Source organism: Eulemur rufifrons, chromosome 10 (genome assembly GCF_041146395.1).
Source record: "Eulemur rufifrons isolate Redbay chromosome 10, OSU_ERuf_1, whole genome shotgun sequence".
Taxonomy (NCBI): domain Eukaryota; kingdom Metazoa; phylum Chordata; class Mammalia; order Primates; family Lemuridae; genus Eulemur; species Eulemur rufifrons.
In genome coordinates this window covers 5,856,207-5,872,811 of record NC_090992.1, presented here as the reverse complement: position 1 = coordinate 5,872,811, position 16,605 = coordinate 5,856,207, and the positions used below count along the sequence as shown (strand labels likewise).

Here is a 16,605-nt window from a genome sequence, read left to right as displayed (position 1 = left end):
TTATTAGCTACGAGGGAAATGCAAATCAAAACACTGAGAGAACACTTTACACTTGCTGGGAGAGCTGTTAGTATCAAAAAGACAGATAATAACAAGTGTTGGCGAAGATGTGGAGAAATTTGAACCCCCATACATGGCTAATGGGAATGTAAAATGAGCCAGTCACTAGTTGAAAAACACTAGTAGTTCCTCCAGTGGTTAAACATAGTTACCATATGATGCAGCAGTTCTACTCCTGGGTGTATACCCAAGAGAAATAAAAACATATGTCCACACAAAAATTTGCACATGAATGTGCATACCAGCATTATTTGTATAATAATAGCCAAAAAGTGGAAATAACCCAAATGCCCATCAGCTGATAAATGGATACATATAATGTGGTATATCCATACAATGGAATATTATTTAACAATTCAAAGAAATGAGGTACTGATACATGCTACAAATGGTTGAAACTTTTAAACATTCTAAGTGAAAGAAGCCAGTCATAAAGTACCACATATTATATGATTCCATCTATGTTAAATGTCCAAATACACAAACCAATAGAGCCAGAAAGTAGATTAGTGGTTGCCTAGTGCTAAGGGAGAGGGGACTGGGGAGAACTAGGGAGTGACTACTGATAGATGTGGGGTTTTCTTTGGGGGGGGAGGGGGGTGGTAATAGAAATGTTTTAAAATTAATTGTGATGGTTGTACACTTTAATGGGTGAATTGATGGTATGTGAATTTGATCTCAATAAATCATTTTTAAATCAGTAATAAGTGTTATGAAGAAAATAAAATAGGATTATATAGGGGGTTCTTTAGATGGGTTAGTTATGGAGACTTCTGAAGAGATGTCATTCTGGCCTTAACTCAAATGCAGATGAAGTTAACTGTGCACACATTAGGCTAAGAGTTTTCCAGGCAGAGGGAACAGCCAGTGAAAGGACCCTGAGGTAGGGACAAGCTTGGCCAGTGGTGGAAGCAGCCAGAAGGTCAGTGTGGCTGGAATGGAGTGAGCCAGAGAGAGACTAAGAAGAGATGAAGTGGGAGAATTGGCAGTGCACCTAGAGAGCAGGGTAAGCTATATTTGGATTTTATTCTAGGGACAATGGGAAGCCACTGGTGACTTTTAATCGAGGGTGTAACAAGATCTGATTTGCATTTGAAAAATGATCCTCTGGTTGCTTCGTGGGAAGGAACCCTTCATGTTTTCAGAATATAGAGCCTCCTACCTTGTTATATTAAAACCTCTAATGGTAGGAAGTTCTTGTTATCTAGTTCAGGTCATCCCGTCTCATCAAGATTTTGGGTGGTAGATCTGATGGCCACGATAACCCTTCGTAACTGGGAAAATTATTGTCCCCCAGGGTAGGAAATGGAGTCAGAAAGCTTCATATCTCTCTGTGAGAGTGGCTACTTTCATCATGAAATTGTGGCTGTCCAGGTGCAGGACCATGGTGTCTACCTGGTTTTCTAGTGCTGGGGCTGTCTCTGGCCATGGTATCCTGGCCCTAAGATGAGTAGAACAATCCTGCCACTTCCACCAGCTAGCAGCGTACCCACTTCCTCCCTCTGAGATTGAGGGCATAAGCAACACATGTTGAAGTTGTCCCACAACCCAGCAGCAGGGCTGGCATGGGCTTTATTATGGGTCCAGGTAGCTCTTGAGAGGCTGTGTAATATGGTGAGTTAAACATAAGGCAGGAGCTTTATGTCCTAGATTTGAGTTCTGGACTCTACTGCTCCTTAGCTGTGTAACATTGGGCAAGTTATTAAATCTTTCAAGCAGTTTGCTCATCTATAAAATGAGGATGATAGTAGCCCCTACCTAGGGCTGGTTGTTGTGGAGGATTAAATGCATTAATAAGTGTAAACTATTTAGAAGAGTGCCCAGGAGGTAGTGCTCAGAGAGTGTTAACTATTATTATCTTCTCTTTGTTCACCCAAATGTTTCCTCAAAGAGTCAGCTCAGGATGGGGCTGTACTTCTGTGGGAAAGGTGGTGGGTGGCACATAGTCATTAGAGCTTTGCCTGCTCTGAAAATATTTTTTTAAATTTCATGTGTATTGTTTCCTCTGACTATATAAGTAATATATGCTCAGCATAAGCTTTTCAAACATTAATACATAATACAGAAAGTTGAAGTTATATCAAAAGGATGTAGATCAGTTGCAGAGAAGAACTGCCTCATGATAATTTATTCACTCATGCAACAAATATTCATTCATTCATTTATTTATTTTAGAGACACGGTCTTGCTCTGTCACCCAGACTGGAGTACAGTGGCCAAATCATAGCTCACTGTAACCTCTAATTCCTGGGCTCAAGTGATCCTCCTGCCTCAGCCTCCAAGTAGCTAGGACAGCAGGGGTACACCCCCACATCTGGCTAATTTTTAAATATTTTGTAGAGATGGGGGTCTCGCTATGTTACCTCTGCTGGTTTCAAACTCCTGGGCTTAAGGGATCCTCCTGCCTCGGCCTCCCAAGATGCTGGGATTATAGGTGTGAGCCACCATGCCTGGCCAATAAATATTTATTGAATGCCTACTGTGTGCTTCCTCTGAGGGTTACAGTGAAGAGTAAGGGAGGTGACATAAGAATACCAAGCAGTTACTGGGCACCCAGTAACTGCTTGGTAATGGTAGCTTCTATTGTTGTTGTTACTGTCATCTGACTGGAGGGAGAGGTATGGGCATTGTCAATATTTTCTGCATGCTTTTCCTTGACTGGAGGGCTGGGATATCTGGGCCGTGAGGGTCACTGTCCTCTCTTGTATAGTGTTCTAAGACCTTAAGGCCTATTCAGGGCTTTTGGTGGCCTGTGGCTCTGACACCAGATCTGGGTCTTCCACTGATACCTCCCTTGCTGGAAATCATGCTGTGAAGCATCTCTCTCCTTTCCCTCTTACACAGTGTATTAGCTAGTTACTGCTGAATAACAAATCGTTCCCAAACGTAGTGGGTTAAAACAACAGGAATAATCATGTCTCACAGTTTCTTTGGGGCAGGAATTTGGAAGTGCAGGCAAGACGTCGACTGGGGCTGGGGGATCTACTTTTTACGTGCCTGGCAAGTTGGTGTTGGCTGCGGTGAGAGGCCCAGTTCCTCTCTGCGTGAGCCTCTCCACAGGGCTGTTCACGTTTCCCCAGGGCTTCCTCCAGAGTGAACGACACAAGAGAGCGAGACAGAAGCGTCAGTACCTGTCATGACGTACATTCAGAATCCAGCACCATCAGCTCCTCTTTGTTCTCTCGGTCGCACACATCAGCCGCAGCCGCATTGATGGGGAAGGCAGCGATACACAGACGTAAAAACTAGATGGCGAGGATCATGGTGGCTGTTTTGGAGACTGACCACCACACCTCTTACCCAGGGACTCTGCAGCAGTGTGGAAGGGGTTCCCAGACAGGCAGGGCCTGGTCAGTCACCTCGTAGGTACTTGTCTGTGAGGTCGGTGGTGCTCACTGTGGCTTGCAGAGCCTACACCTTCCCCCTGCTCTGTCCACACACGGCTGAGCTGCGCAGCTTAGTAATGGTCTCTTGGCTGAAGTGGTGGCATGTGAGGGGGAGGACAGTGGTTTCGTGTTTGCGTCGCTGATCATGATGGATGAACTGACTGATGGAAGACTACACGCTCTGGGAAGTCTGCCGGTGGCTTGTGCTTCCAGACTCTGGATTTCTTGAAACGGACCGACCAGCTGACCGGCCTCTTCCTTCAGGCTTCTTGCTAACCTTTCAGAGGAGGAGGCCATTTTTGCTACCTTGAAATCCAGTCACGTCAAGATGAGGTTGGATAGCATATACTAAAAAAAGCACTATTTTCATTCTTCACAGTTTCATGTGTTCTGTAAGGAAGACTTTCTTACAAAGTGGGAGAGGTGAGAGTTAGGTTGCAAAAGAGCTGCTTCAGCTTGATGCTTTGTATCTCCGGGCAAGTTACTTAACCTGTCTAAGCCTCAGCTTGCTCAACGGAGAAATAAAGAAGACAGTAGAGTGCATAGACTCAGTGTGAGGATTAAATGAGATAGTGTGCAGATAGTGTGTGTAAAGTTTAGCATGGCATGTGGTAAGGACATACAATAAGAGCTCTCGCTAATAAATATATATATATATATATACGTATATATATCTGTATGTGTGTGTATGTATATATATATATATATATATGTATTTTTTTTTTTTTTTTTTGAGATGGAGTCTTGCTCTGTTGCCTGGACTACAGTGCCTTGGTGTCAGCCTAGCTCACAGGAACCTCCAACTCCTGGGCTCAAGTGATCCTCCTGCCTCAGCCTCCAGAGTAGCTGGGACTACAGGCATGTACCACCATGCCTGGCTAATTTTTTATATATATATATTTTTAGTTGTCCAGCTAATTTCTATTTTTAGTAGAGATGAGTTCTCACTCTTTCTGAAGCTGGTCTCGAACTCCTACTCCTGACCTCAGTCGATCCTCCTGCCTCAGCCTCTCAGAGTGCTAGGATTACAGGCACGAGCCACCGTGCCTGGCTACTAATAATATTATTAATGTTAATATCATCATTATTACACTCCTTGACGCCCAGTGAGATGGAGAGAGGGGCAGTGACTTATCAAGCAACATGAAGCAAATCTGGGCCTGGGAGCAAGGTCTCCTTCCCTCTTCTGGATTTCATACTTTCTATCTTGAATATTCTTCCACGTGGTGGCTGAACCACAAATAGAAGTTTGGGCAACTCCCAATTATCCCTAGTGTGAATAATTCACTCTGCGATAATCTGTGTGCCTGGCTGGCTTCCCAAGTCAGCTGAGTGGGTTATTCTCCTCTTTCAATTATTCAACAGTACAAGTAATTGGGAGCTGGCATTAGATGTAAAGGCCGTGAGGTCATCTCCTGTTGTTCTCAGTTTCTCAGCCCTGCCAGTGTTTCACAGGAACACGGGGGCTGTAGAGCAGAGCCCAAAGCGGGAGGACAGAGGTGGTGACAGGCTTGACGGTAAAGAATGAGGGCCCTCGAATGGCACACTGCGGCAGGAGAGGCTGCCAACTGCAGGGCAGAAGACCGGGGAGGAACGGTTTACGAAGGCTGTCTTCCCTCACCCTGGCCAGAGGGAGAGACGCTATTGCAGCCACATTCACACTTCCCTGAGGAGCTCTTTGGATTTAAATTTTGATTCTAGATTGTTAGATCTTCCTGGAGTCTTTTAAAATATGACTGACCACCCCTCTTCCCTTCTCTTTGCTACTCAATGTGACACCAAGGGACTGCACTGGAGGACCTGAGGGGCCTCTGCTTTCTGTAGAGTCGAGTCTCTGAATTGAAAGTAGTGTGTGTAGTAGTCATCCACTCGTGTAAAAACTATTTTAATAAATAGGTAAAGATTTATGTATACGGCTGGGCGCAGTGGCTCATGCCTGTAATCCTAACACTCGGGGAGGCTGAGGTGGGAGGATCACTTGAGCTCAGGAGTTGGCAACCAGCCTGAGCAAGAGTGAGACCCCGTCTCCACTAAAAATAGAAAAATTAGCTGGATGGTCATGGTGGCTGCCTATAGTCTCAGCTACTTGGGAGGCGGAGGCAGGAGGATCACTTGAGCCCAGGAGTTTGAGGTTCCTGTGAGCTATGATGATGCCACTGCACTCTACCCAGGGTGACAGAGTGAGACTCTGTCTCAAAAAAAAAAAAATTTATATTGTATACATATATTTAAATATATAATATAAAAATCAGCTCTTCTGAGGGTCTGAGGAATGAGGGTATGAGAAAGAGGGAGTTTTCCTTTCTATTTTGTATACTTCTATACAGCTTGAGTTTTTTTTTTTACCACGAGCTTATTTATAATTTTTTAAATTATTTATTATAAAATAATAAAATTAAGACATAGAAGTTGCTGTTGGTTGTTTTGGCATGAGCCCTTTGAACTCTGTGTTTCTTTTCTCATGGTCCGTCTCTGGGCAACTTCGTCCTTAGCCGTTGACTGGGTCAGGGTAACCTTTACACACTTCAGGGGCTTGAGTTTGGGGGTGGACTCAACACTGTGCCCCGATTCCTGCAGCCGGTCGGCCAGGTAGGCATCACTGGAATCCCGCGAGCCAGGCTCATCTCACAGTCCTGCTCTCCTTGGGGCTAAACAAGCACTTCTCTACCCTCAGTCACCGGCCGCTCAGCCCCAAGGTTGACATCCTCCCCTCTGCTCTAACTGCCCTTCTCTCCTCCTCGCCTGAGAACCCGGAACCATGGGGCTGGACCTGGTGGGCTGGAGTTACCCTAATGGTACCCACACGGTTCCTTCTTTGCCTCTGAGGAGAAGGATTCAGCTCTTGATTCAGGTCCTATTTTGATGTAATGTTTGTCCAAGTTTTGAATAGTTTTGAAAGAGGAAAGAGGCTAATTGCTATTTGAACTGTTTCTCTGGGATAAAAAAAATCAGTTTGTGGCTCAAGAAAAATTGTTTGAGCTCATTCGGGGGCTCGCAGTGACTGAGATGCACCCCACATTGTGGCTGCTGATTGGTTCCAGCCTGTGCTGAGGAAGGGCAGGGGAAGTAGGAGGCAGGAGCTTTCCTGTCTCTCGGGCGCTTAACAACAGCAGTAAATCGTGGTGTGTGTGGAGCAGGAGCAGAGCTGGCCCAGAGGGCTCTGGCCCATCCTTCTTACATCTGGTCCCAGCATGGCTGTGTTGAACTAGACCTTCAAACGTGGCTCTGAGCCCTAGGCATGGCTAGAGCATTTAACTGCTCCACACGGGAGCTGAGCTTCATGTTCCTGCATTTCTAGGGAAGGCCTCAGTGGACAGGTGATGGTGGCAGAAAGAATCTGGTAGCCAGGTGTTGGCTAGCACCACTGCTTAAGGCAGGCTGTAGGTCAGTGATGAAGTCAACAGAATCACGTAGTAGTGTGCAGACCCTGCTGTGTCCGGCTCCCGGGAGTCCCTGTGATCCCCGGCCCCAGCTGGCCTTGGACCAAAGTGGCCTCCTGACTATGTCTCAGCTCTCCCCAGGGAGCCTGACAGAGCTCATTTTGGACTCTTGGAGGAAGGGTGTCATCTGTGTGGCCTACAGGAGACCAGACTTTCTGGAGACCCTTGAGAAGGGAAGCTGCTCTGATGATCAGCCAGAGAGATGGCTGAGTCTGTTGGCTGGAGTGTGCACTGTGCCCTGCAAGTGAGACGAGAAGGCTAAGGACTTTTTCTTCCAGCCAGGTTGCTGGGAGAGCTCCACCGTGAGCCCTTTGTGCTCCGTGCTGAGCAAAGTGGCAACTTTGGTGGCAGTGTGGATGTGGTAGGTTTTCTATTTCTGGCAGCTAAGATACCCAGCTGCTGTCCCCAGGAGGTAGGAGTATGTTGGAATAGAGAGCTCTCCTGTGAAACCACTGGTGTGAATCGGGGGCAGCTCTGGGCTGAGCCTTATCCTTGTCCTTAGCCCTGTGTCAAAGGTGCTGATGTTTCCCGGTCGACGGGAGTTTATTCTCTGTGGTGAGTGCTCTGAGGAGATTCAAGTTAGTTGGTCTGGAAACCCTCCAAGGAGTTGGCTGGCTGGGGGACTCCTCTCTATACTTTAGTGCTATGTGAATTCCCTAAGTGGAGCTGTTTGATATCAACAAGGTCCTGTGCTTGGGCCTTGGGGACAGGTCTACAAGGATGGGCTGCTTTTAAAGATCAAGCAGCAAGGCCTTTAGAACACTTCAAGTTGGTGGGATCAAACTGGATCTCTGCAAGCAGAGCCCCAGCCAGACTGCTAACAGTTCTTCCCTGAAAGTCTGCTCCCAAACAGCCAACTATTATCTGGTACCTTGGCCTGAGGTGGTATAAAACAATGTGGTGGGCCATGAAGGCTCTTGATTTATGTTTTTGGTCTCAACACGTTCTTCTCTTCTCCTCCTTGGAAAACTACACTTCTTTTCCTTTGGGAGTCTCTTCACCAGTGCCACATGGTCAGGCGAGGCTGTTAATCTTTATGCCTCACCTGTTCCCTGCCCAGTTAGGGCTGGTCATATGACCTAGAGTAGCCACTCATGGTACCACTTCCATCTGTACAGTGATTGGTCCAGGGATGGGCATGTGACACAAGCAGAACCAATCAAAGTCCTTCCCTGGAATTCTGTACCATTTGGGAGGGGAAGCTCTCTTTATGCTGCTGGGATTGGTGTGTTTAGGGGCAGCAAAGGCTAGAGGGAAGCAAAGACCAGACATGCAGCCTGAGAGAGGGCCTCTGGACCCAGTTGTGATTTACCTTTATCATTCTTCTTCATAATGGTACCCAAGAAACTCTTTTTTTCCTTAGATGAGTTTGAATTCAGTTTTGGTCACTTAAAAAGAGAGTCCTGAGTGATACAAAACAACTTCCAGCTGATCTGTTTGCTTCCAAATAGCTAATGTCATGTCCAAGGAAGCTGCTGCTTTGGTGAAATCCTGTGCCTGACTGTGCTTCGCACACACTGGTGCTCACCTCACGTTTCGTATGTGGTAACTCCACAGGAGAAACCTCACCATCTGCTGCCAACCTTTGGGAGGAGAGTGGAGGTCTAAACCTGTGTTTCCCAGCCTGCCTCTGTTGGTGGCAGTGAATCCTGTCATCTGTGCATGCATTTTTCATCTCCCTTTCTCTCTGCCTCTGCTTCTACAAAGATAAATACAATCTGTCAGTCTTGCTTAGCAGGGGCCTTGCCAAACATGTCATTGGTGGGGAGTGTATCAGTACCTTAGGCTGCCATCGTCCAGATGTAGACAAGACTCGGTATTCCCACGGCACAACACTGTTTGCAGCTGTGGGTCTGATTATCTCCCTCTGAGATCAGCCTGTACCCTGGAGCCCAGCGTGAGCTGGTGCTGAATTTATTGTGCCTGAAACATCAGGGCAGTGTTAGAGGTTCCTTGCCCACTGCTTTTTTCCCAGGCTGCTTATGCCAGCTGCAGGGCCCTTGTGATGCTGTTGGGTATCTCTGTGGCAGATTCATTGTTCCATATTTTTATTTAATTACTTACTTTTACAGCTCTTAGAATAAATCTAATTATCCATCTGTTATGCTACATTATGCCACTGCAGTTCATGCAATTCTTTTTCATTGTTTGATATTTGTCAGCTTGACCTTGCCCTCTTCCAACGTTGCTCCCCTGCGTGGCTCTGTGCTCCTCCTCAGTGGATCCCTCCACCAGCCAGTCTGTCAGGGCCTCCAGGCAGAGCTGACTGTGAGTGGCTGTTAGAGCAGTGGTTGGTGGAGCTTGGCGTATTGCAGAAGGAGGAGTGGCCAAGGAACCCTCTCTGATGCCATGCTGACCTGACATAGGTCTGGAACGTTGGGTTGGTACCGTGTTGGAGCACCAGAAAAGAAAGCAGAAGCTCTAGCCTATGGTTCCTGGTCTCAGCCTCAGGGCCCTTGTCAAGGAGGACAATCAGGAGAGGTCAGGCTAAAAGAAGATGATAGGGACATACCTGTGGACTACCCTGCCATGGCTGGCAGGCAGTGCCTGATCCTAGGATTGAGTCAGGTCTAATCTCAGATACAACAGAGGCAGGCATTACCTACTAGAGGTGATCTCAGGAATCATCATCTGGAAGTCCCAGGCCCCTAAATCTGTTTTTTTTTTTTTCTCCTGCTAGTGTTTGAAATTCTATTAATACCATTAGGAATTAGTGTCTTGGTTTTATATATCTGTTACTTCTCTTTGTGGGCATATGCAGATATTCCAGGAGGGGCCACCCGGAGGGTCATTGAACACCTGTGCTGCATCCCGTTTCTCAGGCAGGCAGCGGTATGTGGCGAAGGGGACACACGAGGAAGCTGGTCAAGGGAGTCAAACCACAGAGGGGGGGAAAGAGAAGGCAACATTCAGGCCACTGGCAGGGGTCTGACTCTGTGAGCTCTTAGAGTGGGCGAAGTGCTCAGAAAGGAGGGAAGCCGTGTGCCCAGCCCATCTACATGCTAGTTACTGGGCTGAGCAGCCCAGGCCTCAGCGTCCCAGCAGGGATGGGGCACAGGGCCAGCCTCCTCTCTTCAGGTAGCTCCCGTAAATTGCATGCAAGACACTGGGCTAGACCACCGAGAGAGTTAACAGATGAGTAGGCAACAAGGCACAGGCTGTGTGCTTAAGGGAGTTTCCGGTTTAGCAGGGGAAAAAGACTTTGATCAGGTCTGCTCAGAGTATCAAAGGAGATCGAGGGCCCCAGGAGTGCATAGCAGGCGCCCTCTGAGCACCAGGAAGTCAGTGGGTGTTTCTCCGAGGAGACGATGTTTGGGGTGAGACTTACAGGAACAGGATAGTTCCGCATGCAGCCGGGACAGGGCTGGGGAGGGCGGGAGAAGGGCACTGCAGGCAGAGGCAGTGTCCAGGGGACGCTGGAGTTGAGGAATTCACTGTGGGAAGGGAGGTCCTCCCTCCTCATCGCTTTTGCTCCTGGCATAGGGTCATTTTCCGCAGATTTCTTGAGTGGAAGCCCTGAGGATGCTGCTATTAGCGCTTCCCGAGCGTGTACCTCAGAGGCCGGGAGGACCCACGTGTGGTGAGCAGTCTGTCTGCAGCAGAGACATTTTGGTCAGAGGCTCCGTGTTCTACCTCCTCATCCTCCAAGGCGCCCACGGCCTGGGGCAGGGCCTGCTACGCTGGGCTGACTCCTCCTCCTCCTCCTTCTCTTCCTCCTCCTCCTCCTCCTCCTCCTCCTCCTTCTCCTCCTCCTCCTCCTCCTCCTCCTCACTCCCCTACCCTGCCTCCAGCCCAAGCCCACATTAAAGACCTTCTGACTTGGATTGGGCCCCAGGCTGGAGCTCATTATAGCCCCGTGGCCAGGCCCTCCGTTTCCCTCACAGGTTAAGCCTTGGCAGGCATCAAAGGCTGCAGGACACCCACGGGCGGCCGTCTCCCTTAATCATCTCGCTCCTGCCCTGTCTGCGTGGCCTCCTTAGCTGAGCTTTTCCCACCGGAGCCTGTGCCTCTGGTGACTTTCCACAAGTTTCCCCTCGTTCCCACAAGCAGGATTCAGTGACTAATTGCTGGTATTTTTTCCCTCGAGACTATTTATATAGGCTGTCATGTTGGGCACGGGGAAAGCGGGCTCTAGTCTTGGGGGGCTGCTGTTCCTTGCAACTGCCATCATTAGACTGAGGCCCATGTGGCATTGATGTCCACACTTTGTCTTTATTCTTATATTTTTTTGTCATTTCGACATTTGGTTCTTTGAACATCTAACATCCTTTTTATGCTTCTCATCTCCCACAGAAGATTGTTGTATTTTGTCCCCCACCGAAGCGGCGTCTTCCTTTTGTCAGATTTCTCACTTTCTTCTTTATTGTATTTTGATCAGTGTGGCCATGTAGGTCTGGGTTTTATTGGGAGCTTTTCATCTTCCTGGCAGTGGCCCTTGTGGCCTGGGTCTCCTTGCAAAAGCGGGACTGTGTCTCAGGCCCCTGAAGCAGGACTTTTCCACCAGGGTGAGAGAGCCCAGCTTGTTATCTTTCCAGGGAACCACCAGCCTGGTGGTTCTTGAACTTAAGCATGCATCAGAAGCACTCAGAAGCCTTGGTAAAATACAGATGGCCAGGCCCCTCCCCTAAAGTTTCTGATTCACTAAGTCTGGGCTGGAGCCTGAGAATTTGCATTTCTATCTAGTTCCCAGCCGCTGTTGCTGCTGCTGGCCCAGAGATCAGACTTTGAAAAGCACGGCTTTAGAGTAACCCCTTCACCTTGAGTCAGAGGGTCCAGGGCCCTAGGGAAGAAAGAATAGCAGGGGACTAGGTTCCTTCTCCGTGCTGGGTCCACCCTCTACAGCTAAATGCTGGAGGACGTTGGCAGTGGCATCATAATATTAAACACTTTCACGGTGATTTCGCCTGCCCTGTCTCACTTGATACTCTCTGCAGATCCCTTGGTTCGGTGGCAGAGCTTCCTGACAAATAATAGAATTTCAGATAAATTAAGGACTGAGTCCTTCCTGACCATTCAGCTGGTAGTTTGTGGTGTATCCCAGGAGAATCCAGGTGTCTTAACTCCTATTCTAGAGCTTTCATGACTCTGCCACTTATTAGCTCTGTGACCTTGGGGAATATTTATTACCGAGCTTTCTGTGACTCATTTTGATTAGTAAAATGGGGGTAACAGTATTTGCCTCGTAGAGTTGTCGTGAGGATCACTTGAGTTAACATTTGAAAAGGACGTGAGAGCTATTGCGTGGGGGCACCGCAGGATCCACTCTCTTCACGACTGTGAGCAGCTGCCCTGATTTTTGTGTTTCTGCCCTAAGCGGCCCAGGAAGATCTATCACTACCCAGACAGTGTTATCCGGGCCGTCAGGACAGGGCTCAGTCACTTTGGAAAGCCACTTCTGTCTGTGCTCCATTCCGAGGGAAATGACCCAGAGGAAGCCAGGTGGGCGCCTCTGCCCCCAGGAGTGAGGACGGAGCAGCCCCTGAGGGCTGGGCCAGCGTGTGGAGCTGGCAGCAGAGAGAGGCACCAGGAGCTGCTGCAATCAAGGCCCTTCTGCCGCCCAGCCCAGAGATGCCCTGGGGGGTGGTTAAGCCAAGTCTGCCCTCCTGGTGGTGTTCTCTTCCTGCCTTTCTGCCACCTCTGACTCGGGCATTTACAGAAGTAACTGGGATTTCCAGTAGAAGACTAGTCCTGGTAATGCCGGTAGTAGTGAACCTATCCTATTGGAAATTACGTGCCAGGTACTGTATCTCATTTAATCGTCACGACGACCTTGTGAAATAACCCTCATTGGACAGATAAGGAAGCTTGGGCAAAGAGAGGTGAATTAACCCCCTCACAGTCATGCAGAAAGGGAGTCCAGGGAGTCAGACTCGGATCTCTCTGGGTCCAGAGCCCATGGTCTTTCCCACTGCCAAGCAGCCAAGTGTTCCCCTCTGGGTGCCGTCTTCCCCCGCCCTGGGTGCCTAGCCTTGGTCTGTTCCCAGGGTCCCTTGCCTCTCGGCTCAGGGTCCAGGTTCTGAGACCATGAAAGTGCTTTATTCACCTTTGTATCTTTCACAGAGCTTAACACAAAGCCGTATACAGAGAGTGGCCATATGTTCTGTTTATGCCTCTTGTCCCAGTGCAGTAATTAATCCTGCCTCCTTTCACTCTTAAAAGTGTCCCAGTGTGGACAATAAATTACGTGGTCACCCTACTTACACATGACTGGTCCTCCCAACCCAGGGGCAGTGGCATTTTAATAGGCGACGCTGAACGACAGAATTGTCTTTAGGACTCAAAGAAATAATCCCAGATGGTAAAATTTTAAGCACTTTTCTATCCCAATGGGCAAGAGAATTTAGACAAAGGTTCTGCTCAGCACCCCACAAACCTACCACAAAGGACTATTCTAAGACCAGACTTGAGGGCTGTGGGAGTCACCAGTCCTGTACTGAGATTTGGTGGGGACAGGAGTCCCACTGTGGCTCATGCAAATGCCTGACAAGCGAGGCCAGTAAAGGGAGGGAGAGCAAAAAGCTGCTGCTTCCCCACCTGCCCTGGGCAGGCGTGAGCCCCGCCTAGCACGTGACTGTTCTCAAGGGCCCGACCTTCCTACAGAAAAGGAGCTAACTGGGGTCGACCCTCTCCACAGTGTCGCTGTCAACCCCCGGTGGGACCCTGAGCCCAGCTTCCCAGTGCTTCCTTGTCTAGGGTTCTGCTCACCTCGGGCCTTGCCCCGGAGCCTGGACCCAGGCCCACACTCCGCCAAGGCATGTGCAAGTCACATTCCAGACTGTCCTTGGCCCATTTGCAGGCAGCTGAAAACTGCTGTGCATATGTCAGTTCACACTTGAACTGGTTTAATGTTTTTTCTTTTAAGTTGCAATCTAAAATTCAGCCAGACAGGCTTTAACGAGCACTAAATCGTCAAGCCTTTTGTTTCCCTTGCTATTCAAGCCATAGAGATTTTGTGTTTGATTCAGCAACAATTGCTGAATCTTAAACAAACCATTTACATTTTGACATTAACTATTTTATGAGCGTAACTTTTTCTTTGGCATTAGAATGATTCCAGCAGAAGGCCTTTTAATGATTTATCAGAAACAGACTTAAAAGGGTATATGGAGGTGATTCTGAACGTTTTCTTTGGGGAAAAAAAAAGTGGATTTTTATCTTACTTCAGTTGGGTAATACATACAGAATTTTAGCCTTTCTCCTCCTATTTTAGTGCTCTTGATCTTGCCAAGGTCATTCTCCGAGGATGCCTTCCTGGTCAAGCCCTCCGTTTTTCACATGCCTCTGTCGCACGGTGACTCGTCTAATAGAGTAGCTCTCTGCACTTCCCTGTCGGCTGTTAATTTTGCCTAATAGAGGCAAGAACCGTTTTCATTCTTTGCTCTGGCTCCAGTACGCTTAGCTGAGGACCTTGTGCATGCAGGGCCCGATCAGTATTTGTCAACCAGCTGACTGGACAAAGAGCCTCAGACAAATAGCATGTTCGCAAACGAAACCATCCATCATTCTGTCTCTGGAAACTGTAAGTAATTGGGACTTTTCTCTAGTTCTTAAAGATTTCCACAGAACAGGAAGCCTTCATTTTCCTTTTAGGCCCCCATTCAAGCATCGGGTGAGTAAGGCTAAGGGCCTCTGGCAAAGTCAGGCCTCCCAGTTTTGTTCCCGTATCAGGAAAGCTCTGATGCGGGAACCCGGAGCCTGGCTCAACCTGGAATGGGACCTAGTGAACCCCGAGCCTGGCTAGGGAGTCAGCAGATCCACTCTACCCAATTTCCTCTTCTCTACAACATCATGGTATAGCTGGGTGGGAAATGCTAGCGTGGGGAAGTGGAGCTGGCCGAGGAGGCCATGTTCATCTGCCTCCATAGAAAACCAGGAGCCTGGGGGCTGCTCTTGCCTGTTAGGACTAGAACTAATTGTTCATAAAAATCTTTCCAAATACCAATGATGCAAAATATTTGGATGGTTCACCATATTGTTCACCATATTTAAACTGTCAGAAACCTTAAATATCTGAGCAGAACCTCAGCAAACAAAGGATATTTTGGGGACTTGTTATGTATGTTGCACAGCAGAGAGATTTGTAGTCTATACGACTTCCAAATCCTGTAAACGAAGCATCTCAGTGTTGTCATTTTCAGCTATAGACCATCCCACGATCATTGCCTTTTCTTCTGCTATTAAGAGATGGCTCATTCACAGACATTGTTACAGTTGTGTGGCAAAAGCAAAACAGGCTCTGCTTGATTCCATTGGCTCTGATTGAGGAGATGATTCTTCACACAGTGAGATTTATCACGTTTATCAAGTTTATTAGAGAACACAGAGAGGGTAAGGGGATATGGAGGCTGGAGGCAGAGTGATTAATTTCCCAGCACACATCTCAGAACTCTGGAGAGCAAGATCTGGGTGAGTAAGAAAGCCCCTCTCTGAGCCTCAAAGGGCCTGTTGACAAGGCATGTTGCCTGTTGCTGGGAACAAAGGTGGCCGTGATGTCCCTGGAGCCCCTCTTGCCCTGTGGGACTTGCCTCCTCTGCTCTCCCCAGCCAGCGGCACCTGTGGGGAGAGTTATGCCGCCCACTGGTACAGTAGACCTGAAATAAAACCTCTGTGTGCTCTAATAAAGCTGATAAATCTCAGTGTGTGAAAAATCTCCCATATGTTTTAGCCTAAATTTTCTTCTGCTTAACCTTGTTACTCCTACCTTGTCTCCCTCAGACTGCCTGAGACAATTACTCAGAGACATTCTTTGAATAATTATAGGCCACAGATAATTCTCTTTAGCCCTCTTTCTTCCATGTTCCTTACCCTGTGGTCTCCCTTTAGCCAGTTCTAATTAGCTGCTTTGATCCTTCCTCCCAATGGCTTCCTCTACCTTGTTAATTACATTTCTCCCCCATGAATTCTTTCTGCACTGGCTCTGTCTGCCCAGCCTGAGAGCGAGAAGGTCAGTGGGAGGTGGTGTGGGCTTCTTTGTCCCCCCCGACACAGGTAGCTCCTCCCACTTGTCAGGAGCCTAAAAACACGGGCTGTCTTAGCAGAAAAGTAAAAATAATAATTTTTGTTAAATAGCATATTATGATAGAACAACTATTCTATTTTTTTTTTTATTTTTTTTTCATTCTTTAGCCATATGGGAAACATTGGAAAAACAACTATTATTCTAATGCTTAGTATTTGCCAGGAACTTTATATATATTATCACATTTCATTCCCGTAGCAATCCCATGAGATAAATGTTGTTATTAATCCCCATTTTATGAATGCAGAAACTGAGGTCCACAGAGGTTTAGTAACATCTGTCACACAGCTTGAAAACAGTGGAACTAGGACTTGAACCTACATCTGTCTGACCTGAGAGCAGCACTTATTCTTTTGCTTACTGAGTTTGGGCTTTTTTGGTGGGGGAAAAAATAGTCCAGATTATTGGCTTTTATAGCCCACCAAAAAACCAACCAACCATGAAATAATTATCAGCTATTTACCCTCAGATTATAAAGCTGGTGTAGAAGCAAACTAGTGTGGCACAGTGACTAGCTGGGTTCCTGGAAAAACAAGACTCTAAGTTCTTTTTTTTTTTTTTTTTTTTTTGAGACAGAGTCTTGCTCTGTCACCTGGGCTAGAGTGCAGTGGCCTCATCATAGCTCACTGCAACCTCGGACTCCTGGGCTCAATTGATCCTCCTGCCTCAGCCTCTCGAGTAGCTGGGACACCATGCCCAG

The 16,605-nt window shown here is 47.7% G+C and overlaps 1 protein-coding gene across 1 annotated transcript in view; it reads left to right on the top strand.

The window, feature by feature from the left end:
- Positions 1–16,605, top strand: part of SIL1 (SIL1 nucleotide exchange factor) — a 197,744-nt gene that overhangs the window by 169,278 nt on the left and 11,861 nt on the right. The gene's annotated exons all lie outside the window — the stretch shown is intronic.